Below are 16,302 nucleotides of genomic sequence, written 5' to 3'. Positions count from 1 at the left end.
ACTTTGGTAAAGTAATGTGTCTACTACGCCATGTATCTACCCTGCACATTGATCTGATACTGGAACTCCCTACAGTATATACAGTGCCTTCGGAAAGTATTCAGACCCCTTGACATTTAGTTACGTTACAGCCTTAAAATTGAATACATATTTTTTTCCCCTCATCAATCTACACACAATACTCCATGACAAAGCAAAAACTGTTTTTTAGAATTTTTTGCTAATTTATAAAAAACATATCAATAAAAAAAGTACATTTACGTAAGTATTCAGACCTTTTACTCAGAACTTTGTTGAAGCACCATTGGCAGCGATTACAGACTCGAGTCTTCTTGGGTATGAGGCTACAAGCTTGGCACACCTGTATTTGGGGAGTTTCTCCCATTCTTCTCTGCAGATATTCTCAAGCTCTGTCAGGTTGGATGGGGTGCATTGTCTTGGCTGTGTGCTTAGGGTCGTTGTTCTGTTGAAAGGTGAACCTTAGCCCCAGTCTGAGGTCCTGAGCACTCTGGAGCAGGTTTTCATCAAGGATCTCTCTGGATGTTGCTCCATTCATCTTTGCTTCAATCCTGACTAGTCTTCCAGTCCCTGCGGCTGAAAAACATCCTCACAACAAGATGCTGCCACCACCATGCTTCACCGTTGGGATGGTACCAGGTTTCCTCCAGACGTGACGATTGGCCAAAGAATTCATTCTCAACAGACCAAAGAATATTGATTCTCATGGTCTGAGAGTCGTTAGGTGCCTTTTGACAAACTCCAAGCGGACTGTGATGTACTTCTGGAAGTTTCTTCCATCTCCACAGAGGAACTCTAGAGCTCTGTTAGAGTGACCATGAGGTTCTTGGTCACCTCCCTGACCAAGGCCCTTCTTCCTTGATTGCTCAGTTTGGCTGGGCAGCCAGCTCTACAAGGAGTCTTGGTCATTCCATACATCTTCCATTTAAGAATGATGAAGGACACTGTGTTCTTGGGGACCTGTGTTCTTGGGGACCTGCAGAAATGTTTTCGTACCCTTCCCCAGTTCTGTGCCTCAACACAATCCTGTCTCGGAGCTCTACTGACAATTCCTTCGGCCTCATGGCTTAGTATTTGCTCTGACATTCACTGTCAACTGTGACACATTATATAGACAGTTGTGTGCCTTTCCAAATCATGTCCAATCAATTGAATTTACCACAGATGGACTCCAATCAAGTTGTAGAAACGTTTTCTTTTTTGCAAAAGGTTTTCGCTTTGTCATTATTGGTCATTGTGTGTAGATTGCTGAGGATTTGTTTTTATTTAATCCATTTTAGTATAAGACTGTAACCTAACAAAATGTGGAAAAGTAAAAGGGTCTGAATACTTTCCGAAGGAGCTGTATAGCTCCATTCCTGTGTATTTTACTTGTTGGGAAGGGTTGGTAAGCAAGCATTCCACGGTAAAGTCCACCAGTTCTATTTATCGTATGTGACAAATACAAATTATTTAAAAAATTGTTTCACCTGGAACACAAAATATAATACTTGAATTCCGATTGGTCTGTGTTTTACCAGCATCATCAGGTTAGGTTTTGTTATTAATACATAATAACAAATGATACAATACAATAATTATAATTTTGTTAAAGCAGATGCTAAACTACAGGACTGTTTTGCTAGCACAGACTGGAATATGTTCCGGTATTCTTACGATGGCATTGAGGAGTACACCACATCAGTCACTAGCTTCATCAATAAGTGCATCCATGACGTCATCCCTACAGTGACCATACGTACATACCCCAACCAGAAGCCATAGATTACAGGCAACATTCGCACTGAGCTAAAGGTTGGCGCTGCCTTCAAGGAGCGGGACTCTAGCCCAGGAAGCTTATAAGAAATATCACTATGCCCTCCAATGAACCATCAAACAAACAAAGCGTCAATACAGGAATAAGATCGAATCGTACTACACAGGCTCCGATGCTCGTCGGATGTGGCAGGGCTTGCAAACTATTACAGACTACAAAGTGACACGAGCCTACCAGATGAGCTAAATAACTTCTATGCTCGCTTCGAGGCAAGTAACACTGAAACATGCATGAGAGCATCAGCTGTTGTGGACGACTGTGTGATCACGCTCTCCGCAGCCGATGTGAGTAAGACCTTTAAATAGGTCAATATTCACAAGGCCGCAGGGCCAGACAGTTTACCAAGATTTGTGGTTAATTTCAAATATAGTAGTTGATAAAAAAAACTGTATTTATCAAATAAATTTTTAATAAAGGTATAATTTTAGTGAATGATATCATAAATAGGACTGGTGGAGTTATGTCACACATGCAGCTAACACAGACATATGGAAATGTCTGCTCTACCCAAAATTACAACCAATTAATTACAGCATTACCACAAAAATGTAAGAGGCAAGTAGAAGGGGAAAAAAGTAAGGAACTTGTATGTCGGCCCTATATTAAAAAACATAAATGGTTAAAGAAAAGTGTGATGAATAAAAACATATACCAATTTAATTTAAGGACCAAAAAACTGACAGCTGTGCCATATGAATTGCAAAATAGTTGGGAAGAGATTTTCGATGTACCCATTCCATGGCACATGGTTTATGAATTGATACGCAAAACAACGCCGGTTTCAAAACTTTGGATTTTTCTATTTAAATTACTATACAAAATTCTTGCAACTAATAGAATGTTATATATATGGGGGATACAATCTTCCCAGCTCTGCAGATTCTGCTGTGAGGAGGCAGAGTCATTAGATCATTTATCTTGGTATTGTCCATATGTAGCTCGTTTTTGGTCACAGGTCCAGGAATGGCTGAAGAATTGCAACATTTGCCTAGAACTAACGCTACAGATTGCAATACTGGGTGATTTGAAAAGCCATAGTCAATCAATCAATAATATAATAATTATTTTAGCAAAAATGTGTCACGTTCTGACCATAGTTCTTTTGTATTTTCTTTGTTTTAGTGTGGTCAGGGCGTGAGTTGGGTGGGTATTATCTATGTTTTCTGTTTCTATGTGGGGTTTCTCGTTTGGCCTGATATGGTTCTCAATCAGAGGCAGGTGTTAGTCATTGTCTCTGATTGGGAACCATATTTAGGTAGCCTGTGTTCTATTGTGTTTTGTGGGTGGTTGTTTTCCGTCTTTGTGTGTCTGCACCAGATAGAACTGTTTCGGTAGAACTTTGTTGATAGAACTTTGTTGTTTTGTATTTGAAGTGTTCTGTTTTATTTATTTATTATTAAATGAAGATGAACACTAACCATGCTGTGCTTTGGTCCTCTCCTTCCACCGACAAAAGCCGTTACAAAATGTTTATTTTTAATTTACAATCTGTAGAAGCTATGAGAATAGGAAGGTTCAGTTCTTTTGTGAAGCATCACAGCACAGTTGAAAAATATATGGCAAATAGAAATCCGAAATGGATGATGTTGAGAGATAGATGGGAGGGGTTGAATGGAGCTGAAGGGTGGGACTAATAACAAGATAAACAATGTAAAGCATACGGGATCTGTAAAATGTATATAGGTTCGGAACTTTTGTGAAATAGCATAGTTACAAATAGAAATCAAACTGGATGGACATCAGAAATAGAGGAAGGACTAAGAACAAACAAGAGAGAACTATTGTAAAGTAGACTGTGTCTGTAAAATGTGTATAAGATGTATAAATTGAAGGTAAAAGCAGAAGTGTTTATTAGTTTACTCCAATTGGGGGATCGGTGGTAGGGTTTGCGGGGAATAATAATAAAGGGTATATTCTTTTAAAAAGTATGTATGTCTATATAGGTATGTATATGTATATATGTGTATATGTATGCATACGTGTATGGATATATATATTTACCAAAAAATATGGGGGATTGGAAATGATGCAGACAATTACATTGGAAGCAACATTCGTTCTGCAATATTAAGCTGATCCACCCCTTAAAAAAAAAATATATATATATATATGTATATATATATATATATACATATATATATATATATTTTTTTTTTAAAGATGTGTACTCCGAGCGTGCGCTGACCAACTGGCAAGTGTCTTCACTGACATTTTCAACCTCTCCCTGTCTGAGTCTGTAATACCAACATGTTTCAAGCAGACCACCATAGTCCCTGTGCCCAAGAACACTAAGGTAACCTGCCTAAATAACAACCGACCCGTAGCACTCAAGTCTGTAGCCATGAATTGCTTTGAAAGGCTGGTCATGGCTCACATCAACACCATTATCCCAGATGCCCTAGACCCACTCCAATGTGCATACCGCCCCAACAGATCCACAGATGATGCAATCTCTATTGCACTCGAAACTGCCCTTTCACACCTGGACAAAAGGAACATCTATGTGAGAATGCTATTCATTGACAACAGCTGAGCGTTTAACACCATAGTGCCCTCAAAGCTCACCACTAAGCTAAGGACCCTGGGACTAAACAGCTCCCTCTGCAACTGGATCCTAGACTTCCTGACGGGCCGTCCCCAGTTAGGTAACAACACATCTGCCACACTGATCCTCAACACGGGGCCCCTCAGGGGTGCGTGCTCAGCCCCCTCCTGTAGTCCCTGTTCACTCATGACTGCACAGCCAGGCACGACTCCAACACAATCATTAAGTTTTCCGATGACACAACAGTGATAGGCCTGATCACCGACAACGATGAGACAGCCTGTAGTGAGGAGGTCACAGACCTAACCGTGTCGTGCAAGGACAACAACCTCAACCTCAACGTGATCAAGACAAAGGAGATGATTGTGTACTGCAGGAAAAGGAGAAACAAGCACGCCCCCATTCTCATTGACAGGACTATAGTGGAGCAGGTTGGAAGCTTCAAGTTCCTTGGTGTCCACATCACCAACAAACTAACATGGTCCGAGCACACCAAAACAGTCATGAAGAGGGCATGACAAAACCTATTCCCCCTCAGGAGACTGAAAACATTTGGCATGGGTCCTCAGATCCTCAAAATCTTCTACAGCTGCACCGTTGAGAGCATCCTGACAGGTTGCATCACTGCCTGGTATGGCAACTGCTCGGCCTCCGACCGCAAGGTACTACAGACGGTAGTCTGTACGGCCCAGTACATCACCGGGGCCAAGCTTCCTGCCATCCAGAACCTCTACACCATGTCAGAGGAAGGCCCTAAAAATTGTCAACGACACCAGCCACCCTAGTCATAGACTGGTCTCTCTGCTACCGCACGGCAAGCGGTACCGGAGCGCCAAGTCTAGGTCTAAGAGACTTCTAAACAGCTTCTACCCCCAAGCCATAAGACTCCTGAACATCTAATCGAATGGCTACCCAGACTATTTGCATTGCCCCCCGCCCCCCACACACTCACTGCTGCTACTCTCTGTTATTATCTATGCATAGTCAATTTAATAACTCTACCTACATGTAAAAAAAAATGATAATAATAATACATTATTTAACCAGGAAAGCTAGTTGAGAAGAAGTTCTCATTTACAACTGCGACCTGGCCAAGATAAAGCAAAGTAGTACAACAGAAACAACAACACAGAGTTACACATGGAATAAACAAGCGTACAGTCAATGACACAATAGAAAAAAGAAAATCTATATACAGTGTGTACAAATGGCATGAGGTAAGGCAATAAATAGGCCATAGTAGCAAAGTAATTACAATTTAGCAGATTAACACTTGAGTGATAGATGAGCAGATGATGATGATCAGATGATGGTGTGTAAGTAGTGATACTGGTGTGCAAAAGAGCAGTAAAGTAAATAAAAACAATATGGTGATGAGGTAGGTAGATTGGGTGGGCTATTTACAGATGGACTATATACAGCTGCAGCGATGGGTTAGCTGCTCAGATAGCTGAATAGCTGATGTTTAAAGTTAGTGAGGGAAATGTAAGTCTCCAGCTTCAGCGATTTTTGCAATTCGTTCCAGTCACTGGCAGCAGAGAACTGGAAGGAAAGGTGAGCAAAGAAGGTGTTGGCTTTGAGGATGACCAGTGAGATATACCTGCTGGAGCAGGTGCTACGGGTGGGTGATGTTATCGTGACCAGTGAGCTGAGATAAGGCGGAGCTTTACCTAGCATAGACTTATAGATGACCTGGAGCCAGTGGGTCTGGCGACGAATATGTAGCGAGTGCCAGCCGACTAGAGCATACAGGTTGCAGTGGTTGGTGGTATAAGGCGCTTTGGTAACAAAACGAATGACACTGTGATAGACTGCATCCAGTTTGCTGAGTAGAGTATTGGAAGCTATTTTGTAGATGACATCACCGAAGTCGAGGAACGGTAAGATAGTCAGTTTTACTAGGGTAAATTTGGCGGCGTGAGTGAAGGCTTTGTTGCGAAATAAAAAGCCGATTCTAGATTTGATTTTGGATTGGAGATGTTTGATATGAGTCTGGAAGGCACCTAGGTATTTGTAGTTGTCCACGTATTCTAGGTCAGAACCGTCCAGAGTAGTGATGCAGGTCAGGCGGTGTGGGTGTGGGCAGCGAACGGTTGAAAAGCATGCATTTGGTTTTGCTAGCGTTTAAGAGCAGTTGGAGGCCACAGAAGGAGTGTTGTATGCCATTGAAGTTCTTTTGGAGGTTAGTTAACACAGTGTCCAAAGAAGGGCCAGATGTATACAGAATGGTGTCGTCTGCGTAGAGGTGGATCAGGGAATCACCCGCAGCAAGAGCGACATCGTTGATATATACAGAGAAAAGATTCGGCCCAAGAATTGAACCCTGTGGTACCCCCATAGACTGCCAGAGGTCCAGACAACAGGCCCTCCGATTTGACACACTGAACTCTGTCTGAGAAGTAGTTGGTGAACCAGGCGAGGCAGTCATTAGAAAAACCAAGGCTATTGAGTCTGCCGGTAAGAATACGGTGGTTGAGTCGAAAGCCTTGGCCAGGTCGATGAAGACGGCTGCACAGTACTGTCTTTTATCGATGGCGGTTATGATATTGTTTAGTACCTTGAGCTTGGATGAGGTGCACCCGTGACCAGCTCGGAAACCGGATTGCACACCGGAGAAGGTATGGTGGGATTCGAAATGGTCAGTGATCTGTTTATTAACTTGGCTTTCAAAGACTTTATAAAGGCAGGGCAGGATAGATATAGGTCTGTAACAGTTTGGGTCTAGAGTGTCACCCCCTTTGAAGAAGGGGATGACCGCGGCAGCTTTCCAATCTTTAGGGATCTCCAACAAAACTAAGGAGAGGTTGAACAGACTGGTAATAGGGGTTGCAACAATGGCGGCGGATAATTTTAGAAAGAGAGGGTCCAGATTGGAGCAGATCCGGAGTGTGGTGTCAGGAAAATAACCTCACACTCAACGTCAACAAAACAAAGGAGATGATTGTGGACTTCAGGAAACAACAGAGGGAGCACCCCCCTATCCACATCGACGGGACAGTAGTGGAGAGGGTAGTAAGTTTTAAGTTCCTCGGCGTACACATCACGGACAAACTGAATTGGTCCACCCACACAGACAGCGTTGTGAAGAAGGCGCAGCAGCGCCTCTTCAACCTCAGGAGGCTGAAGAAATTTGGCTTGTCATCAAAAGCACTCACAAACTTCTACAGAAACACAATCGAGAGCATCCTGTCAGGCTGTATCACCGCCTGGTACGGCAACTGCTCCGCCCACAACCGTAAGGCTCTCCAGAGGGTAGTGAGGTCTGCTACCTGCCCTCCAGGGCAAACTACCTGCCCTCCAGGACACCTACACCACCCGATGTCACAGGAAGGCCATAAAGATCATCAAGGACAACAGTCACCCGAGCCACTGCCTGTTCACCCCGCTATCATCCAGAAGGCGAGGTCAGTACAGGTGCATCAAAGCAGGGACCGAGAGACTGATAAACAGCTTCTATCTCAAGGCCATCAGACTGTTAAACAGCCACCACTAACATTTAGTGGCTGCTGCCAACATACTGACTCAACTCCAGCCACTTTAATAATGGGAATTGATGGAAATGCATATACAAATGTATCACTAGCCACTTTAAACAATGCCACTTAATATAATGTTTACATACCCTACATTACTCATCTCACATGTATATGTATATACTGTACTCTATATCATCTACTGCATCTTGCCATCTTTATGTAATACATGTATCACTAGCCACTTTAAACTATGCCACTTTATGTTTATATACCCTACATTACTCATCTCATATGTATATACTGTACTCTATACCATCTACTGCATCTTGCCTATGCCGTTCTGTACCATCACTCATTCACATTGTTCCAAGATGGCTTAGCAGTTCAGACGTCATTTTTGTCCTCGTACTGTCTTGTCCTGTATATATATATTTACACCTTCTTCGCATATCTTTTATATTTTTTTATTATCCAAGAACTCAACTACAAAAGCTTTCCTGCAACCCGCCTCACCAATTACAACAAAAAAGTATTATTTACCTCAAATCTGAAAATCCACAGTGAAGCTAACCAGGGGCTAATCAGAAATTAGCCAGAAAGCTAACCAGAAGTTAGCCGAAAGCTAGCCGAAAGCTAATTTGAAGCTGCCCAGAAGTTAGCCGGCTTGCTGGCTAGCGTTGGTGTTTCAGCTGCCCACGTTTTGTGGTCATCAGCTATTCCTTTAGCTCGATAATCTACCGGCACTTTTGTGCATCGCGACTCGGACCGGAGCATACCGGGCCTTTTTTTTCTCTCAGTTTCCCCGGATTTCAGCCGCAGGCTCTGGACATTTGCACCTTGATTTCGCAGCTAGCTAGCTGCAAACCGTGTGACTATTGGCTTACGTCGATCCCGGAGCAAACTTAAATTATTCCGGAGCTAGCCAGCTGAGGAGTTCCATCAGCCATTCCTGGGCTACAGTCACCTATCCGGACCCGGGTTTTTTTTTTGCTGCAGATACGGAGCCCCACCGGGCCTTCACGATTGACTGCCGACGTTATCTGCCCGAGGGAGTTATCCAACTGGCACCTCCGTCGCGACGTTACCTGAACGCTCACCTGGGGCCCGCTAATCGTTAACTGTCTTATCGGCTGCTATCTTAATAAGTATTTCGGACAATTTTTTTCTTTTTTTTCTTGGGTCACTATATCTATTTTGCCAATTGGATTGATCCCCTCTACAAGACACGGAACCCCACTAATCTACCGACGGAAACGCACGAGGTGTCTAAAAATAGACCTCCATCCTATGCTATCTTGCTACCGATAGCCATCTACCCGGCCAGCTGTCTGGATCGCCGTGACCCCAACCAACCTCTACTCACTGGACCCTTATTGATCACTCGATTAAGCATGCCTCTCCTTAATGTAAATATGCCTTGTCCACTGCTGTTCTGGTTAGTGTTTATTGGCTTATTTCACTGTAGGGCCTCTAGCCCTGCTCACTATACCATATCCAACCTTTCATTTCCACCACCCACATATGCGATGACATCACCTGGTTTCAATGATGTTTCTAGAGACAATATCTCTCTCATCATCACTCAATACCTAGGTTTACCTCCACTGTATTCACATCCTACCATACCTTTGTCTGTACATTATTCCTTGAAGCTATTTTATCGCCCACAGAAACGTCCTTTTACTCTCTGTTCTAGATGCTCTAGACGACCAATTCTCATAGCTTTTAGCCGTACCCTTATCCTACTCCTCCTCTGTTCCTCTGGTGATGTAGAGGTGAATCCAGGCCCTGCAGTACCTAGCTCCACTCCTATTCCCCAGGCGCTCTCTTTTGATGACTTCTGTAACCGTAATAGCCTTGGTTTCATGCATGTTAACATTAGAAGCCTCCTCCCTAAGTTTGTTTTGTTCACTGCTTTAGCTCACTCTGCCAACCCGGATGTTTTAGCCGTGTCTGAATCCTGGCTTAGAAAGACCACCAAAAATTCTGACATTTTCATCCCCAACTACAAGATTTTCAGACAAGATAGAACGGCCAAAGGGGGCGGTGTTGCAATCTACTGCAAAGATTGCCTGCAGAGTTCTGTTTTACTATCCAGGTCTGTTCCCAAACAATTTGAACTTCTACTTTTAAAAATCCACCTCTCTAAAAACAAGTCTCTCACCGTTGCCGCCTGCTATAGACCACCCTCTGCCCCCAGCTGTGCTCTGGACACCATATGTGAACTGATTGCCCCCCATCTATCTTCAGAGCTCGTGCTGCTAGGCGACCTAAATTGGAATATGCTTAACACCCCAGCCATCCTACAATCTAAGCTTGATGCCCTCAATCTCACACAAATTATCAATGAACCTACCAGGTACCACCCCAATTCCGTAAACACAGGCACCCTCATAGATATCATCCTAACCAACTTGCCCTCCAAATACACCTCTGCTGTTTTCAACCAAGATCTCAGCGATCACTGCCTCATTGCCTGCATCCGTAATGGGTCAGCGGTCAAACGACCTCCACTCATCACTATCAAACGCTCCCTGAAACACTTCAGCGAGCAGGCCTTTCTGATCGACCTGGCCGATGTATCCTGGAAGGATATTGATCTCTACCCGTCAGTAGAGGATGCCTGGATATTTTTTTTAAATGCCTTCCTCACCATCTTGAATAAGCATGCCCCATTCAAGAAATTTAGAACCAGGAACAGATATAGCCCTTGGTTCTCTCCTGACCTGACTGCCCTTAACCAACAGAAAAACATCCTATGGCGTTCTGCATTAGCATCGAACAGCCCCCATGATATGCAACTTTTCAGGGAAGCTAGAAACCAATATACACAGGCAGTTAGAAAAGCCAAGGCTAGCTTTTTCAAGCAGAAATTTGCTTCCTGCAACACAAATTCAAAAAAGTTCTGGGACACTGTAAAGTCCATGGAGAATAAGAACACCTCCTCCCAGCTTCCAAATGCACTGAAGATAGGAAACACTGTCACCACCGACAAATCCACTATAATTGAGAATTTCAATAAGCATTTTTCTACGGCTGGCCATGCTGTCCACCTGGCTGCCCCTACCCCGGTCAACAGCACTGCCCTCCCCTCTGCTACTCGCCCAAGCCTTCCCCATTTCTCTTTCTCCCAAATACAGTCAGCTGATGTTCTGAAAGAGCTGCAAAATCTGGACCCTTACAAATCAGCCGGGCTAGATAATCTGGACCCTTTCTTTCTAAAACTATCTGCTGAAATTGTTGCCACCCCTATTACTAGCCTTTTCAACCTCTCTTTCGTGTCGTCTGAGATTCCCAAAGATTGGAAAGCAGCTGCGGTTATCCCCCTCTTCAAAGGGGGGGACACTCTTGACTCTAACAGCTACAGACCTATATCTATCCTACCCTGCCTTTCTAAGGTCTTCGAAAGCCAAGTCAACAAACAGATTACCGACCATTTCGAATCCCACCATACCTTCTCCACTATGCAATCTGGTTTCAGAGCTGGCCATGGGTGCACCTCAGCCACGCTCAAGGTCATAAACGATATCTTAACCGCCATCGATAGGAAACAATACTGTGCAGCTGTATTCATTGACCTGGCCAAGGCTTTTGACTCTGTCAATCACCACATCCTCATCGGCAGACTCGACAGCCTTGGTTTCTCTAATGATTGCCTCGCCTGGTTCACCAACTACTTCTCTGATCGAGTTCAGTGTGTCAAATCGGAGGGTCTGTTGTCCGGGCCTCTGGCAGTCTCTATGGGGGTGCCACAGGGTTCAATTCTTGGACCGACTCTCTTCTCTGTATACATCAATGATGTCGCTCTTGCTGCTGGTGATTCTCTGATCCATCTCTACGCAGACGACTGTATACTTCTGGCCCTTCTGTATACTTCTGGCCCTTCTTTTGACACTGTGTTAACAACCCTCCAGGCGAGCTTCAATGCCATACAACTCTCCTTCCGTGGCCTCCATTTGCTCTTAAATACAAGTAAAACTAAATGCATGCTCTTCAACCGATCGCTGCCTGCACCTGCCCGCCTGTCCAACATCACTACTCTGGACGGCTCTGACTTAGAATATGTGGACAACTACAAATACCTAGGTGTCTGGTTAGACTGTAAACTCTCCTTCCAGACTCACATCAAACATCTCCAATCCAAAGTTAAATCTAGAATTGGCTTCCTATTCCGCAACAAAGCATCCTTCACTCATGCTGCCAAACATACCCTTGTAAAACTGACCATCCTACCAATCCTCGACTTCGGTGATGTCATTTACAAAATAGCCTCCAAAACCCTACTCAATAAATTGGATGCAGTCTATCACAGTGCCATCCGTTTTGTCACCAAAGCCCCATATACTACCCACCACTGCGACCTGTACGCTCTCGTTGGCTGGCCCTCGCTTCATACTCGTCGTCAAACCCACTGGCTCCAGGTCATCTACAAGACCCTGCTAGGTAAAGTCCCCCCTTATCTCAGCTCGCTGGTCACCATAGCAGCACCTACCTGTAGCACGCGCTCCAGCAGGTATATCTCTCTGGTCACCCCCAAAACCAATTCTTCCTTTGGCCGCCTCTCCTTCCAGTTCTCTGCTGCCAATGACTGGAACGAACTACAAAAATCTCTGAAACTGGAAACACTTATCTCCCTCACTAGCTTTAAGCACCAGCTGTCAGAGCAGCTCATAGATTACTGCACCTGTACATAGCCCATCTATAATTTAGCCCAAACAACTACCTCTTTACCTACTGTATTTATTTATTTATTTATTTTGCTCCTTTGCACCCCATTATTTCTATCTCTACTTTTTTCTATCTCTACTATCTCTACTTTTTTAACTTTTTTTTACTTGCTATATTGTATTTACTTCGCCACCATGGCCTTTTTATATTTTTATTTATTTATATATATATTTTGTTTGCCTTCACCTCCCTTATCTCACCTCACTTGCTCATATTGTATATAGACTTATTTTTCACTGTATTATTGACTGTATGTTTGTTTTACTCCATGTGTAACTATGTGTTGTTGTATGTGTCGAACTCCTTTGCTTTATCTTGGCCAGGTCGCAATTGTAAATGAGAACGTGCTCTCAATTTGCCTACCTGGTTAAATAAAGGTGAAAAAATATATATATATTTTTTTATGTACATATTCTTTATCCCTTTACCTTTGTGTGTGTATAAGGTAGTAGTTGTGGAATTGTTAGGTTAGATTACTCGTTGGTTATTACTGCATTGTCGGAACTAGAAGCACAAGCATTTCGCTACACTCGCATTAACATCTGCTAACCATGTGTATGTGACAAATACATTTTTATTTGATTTAAGATTGTCTAGCCCAGCTGATTTGTACGGGTCAGGTTTTGCAGCTATTTCAGAACATCTGCGATCTGGATTTGGGTGAAGGAGAAGCTGGGGAGGCTTGGGCAAGTAGCTGCGGGGGGTGCGGAGCTGTTGGCCGGGGTTGCGGTAGCCAGGAGGAAAGCTTGGCCAGCCGGATAGAAATACTTATTGACATTTTCGATTATCATGGATTTATCGGTGGTGACTGTGTCGCCTAGCCTCAGTGCAGTGTGCAGCTGGGAGGAGGTGCTCTTGTTCTCCATGGACTTTACAGTGTCCCAACACTTTTTGGAGTTAGAGCTACAGGATGCAAATTTCTGTTTGAAAAAGCTAGCCTTTGCTTTCCTGACTGACTGTGTATATTGGTTCCTGACTTCCCTGAACAGTTGCATATCGCGGGGACTATTCGATGCTATTGCAGTCCACCACAGGATGTTTTTGTGCTGGTCAAGTGCAGTCAGGTCTGGAGTGAACCAAGGGCTATATCTGTTCTTAGTTCTACCTTTTTTGAAAGGGGCATACTTATTTAAGATGGTGAGGAAATTACTTTTAAAGAACGACCAGGCATCCTCGACTGACGGGATGAGGTCAATATCCTTCCAGGATACCCGGGCCAGGTCGATTAGAAAGGCCTGCTCACAGAAGTGTTTTAGGGAGCGTTTGACAGTGAGGGGTGGTTGTTTGACCGCGGACCCATAGAGGATGCAGGCAATGAGGCAATGATCGCTGAGATCCTGATTGAAAACAGCAGAGGTGTATTTGGAGGGTTGGTCAGGATAATATCTATGAGGGTGCCCATGTTTACGAATTTAGGGTTGTACCTGGTGGTTTCCTTGATAATTTGTGTGAGATTGAGGGCATCTAGCTTAGATTGTATGACTGCTGGGGTGTTAAGCATATCCCAGTTTAGGTCACAAGATAGATGGGGGGCAATCAATTCACATATGGTGTCCAGGGCACAGCTGGGAGCTGAGGGGGTCTATAACAGGCGGCAACAGTGAGAGACTTATTTCTGGAGAGATTCATTTTTAAAATTAGAAGCTCGAACTGTTTGGGCATAGACCTGGAAAGCATGACAGAACTTTGCAAGCTATCTCTGCAGTAGATTGCATCTCCCCCCCCCCCTTTGGCAGTTCTATCTTGATGGAAAATGTTGTAGTTGGGTATGGAAATCTCAGAATTTTTGGTGGCCTTCCTAAGCCAGGATTTTGACACGGCAAGGACATCAGGGTTGGCGGAGTGTGCTAATGCAGTGAGTAAAACAAACTTAGGGAGGAGGCTTCTGATGTTAACATGCATGAAACCAAGGCTTTTTCGATTACAGAAGTCAACAAATGAGAGTGCCTGGGGACATGCAGGGCCTGGGTTAGCCTCCACATCACCCGAGGAACAGAGGAGGAGTAGGATGAGGGTACGGCTAAAGGCTAGTAAAACTGGTTGTCTAGTGCGTTGGGGACAGAGAATAAAAGGAGCAGATTTCTGGGCGTTGTAGAATAGATTCAGGGCATAATGTACAGACAGGGGTATGGTGGGGTGCGGGTACAGTGGAGGTAAGCCCAGGCACTGAGGGATGATAAGAGAGGTTGCATCTCTGGACACGCTGGTTATACTTGGTGAGGTCACCGCATGTGTGGGAGGTGGGACAAAGGAGGTATCTAAGGCATGTACAGTGGGACTAGGGGCTCCGCAGTAAACTAAAACAATGATAATTATCCTAAACAACAGTATACAAGGCATATTGACATTTGAGAGAGACATAAAAAGAGGCATAAAGCAATCACAGGTTTTGATTGGGAGAGCTATCTATGGCAACAACGGCTAAGACAACAACAGCTAATCAGCTAAGACAACAACAACAGGTAAAATGGCAATGAATGGGCAAAGAGGGTCAGTTAACTACACAAAGGGCCTGAGTTCGGGGCTAGGGCCGACAGATAAACAAAGGTAAACAAAGTGGAATACCGTGATAAATGAACAGTCTAGCAGGCATCAGCTATGTAGCCAAGTGATCATAGGGTCCAGTGTACAGCAATAGATGGAACAGGGAAGCCGCGGGGTAGTCGTTGCTACGCTAGCACGCGGGAGACACAGCGTTTAAAGTTAGCAGTCCGGGGAAAGTAGAAGCGTCTGCTCCGTCGTCCGGCAAAGGCCGGTTGAAGGCACAGCTAATGGAATTACTACGGCGGGGCGCCGTGTCGACGAAGGGACCGGGCCAGATGGCGAAAGAGGTATTGTAGTTGTGGTAATTTCGTTTGAGAGGACCAAAACGCAGCGCAGCTAGTGTTCAACAGGATTTAATAAAGAATATAACATGAACACTACAAGCAACAAAAAAATAAATGTGAAAACCGAAAACAGTCCTATCTGGTGCAGAACACAAAGACAGGAAACAATCACCCACAAACCAACAGTGTAAACAGGCTACCTTAGCCTGATGAGGACAGAGGGCGCTGTTTTCACTTTGGGGGAAAAACGTGCCCAATTTAAACGGCCTCGTACTCAATTCTTGCTCGTACAATATGCATATTATTATCACTAGTGGATAGGAAACACTCTCTAGTTTCTAAAACCGTTTGAATTTTGTCTGTGAGTAAAACAGAACTCATTTGGCAGCACACTTTCTGACCAGGAAGTGGAAAGTCTGAAAATGATGCTCTGTTCAAGGGCCTGCCTATAAATGGGCATGATACGTATGAGTATACATGCATGTCATACACCTTCCCCTAGATGTCAAGAGGAAGTGAGAGAAGAAATTAAGTGTTTATCTTGGTCTGAGGTGGAATTAATCCTCTTGGCACGACGAGTCATCCATTTCCTGTTTTCTGGAAAGCGCGAAGATGGACCTGGAATTGCCTTCTGAAAAGCTGTCGTTATAGGCGACTACTATCTCCGGCTTTGATTTTATTTGATACATGTCACAATATCATCGTAAACTATGTTTTTTCAATATAGTTTTATTAGATTATTGACATTTTTTCGGGACGTTAGGCGTGTTGCGTTGTCTGTGTTTGTTGACGATGGAAAGCTTCGCGCCACTTGGCCAGTGTGCTTGCTAATTCAAGAGGGAAAAACGATGTTCTAAATCCAAACAACGACTGTTCTGGACAAAGGACCCC

The sequence above is a fragment of the Salvelinus fontinalis genome, chromosome 10, assembly GCF_029448725.1.
Source record: "Salvelinus fontinalis isolate EN_2023a chromosome 10, ASM2944872v1, whole genome shotgun sequence".
Taxonomy (NCBI): Eukaryota; Metazoa; Chordata; class Actinopteri; order Salmoniformes; family Salmonidae; genus Salvelinus; species Salvelinus fontinalis.
Note: the sequence above shows the minus strand (reverse complement) of the source record.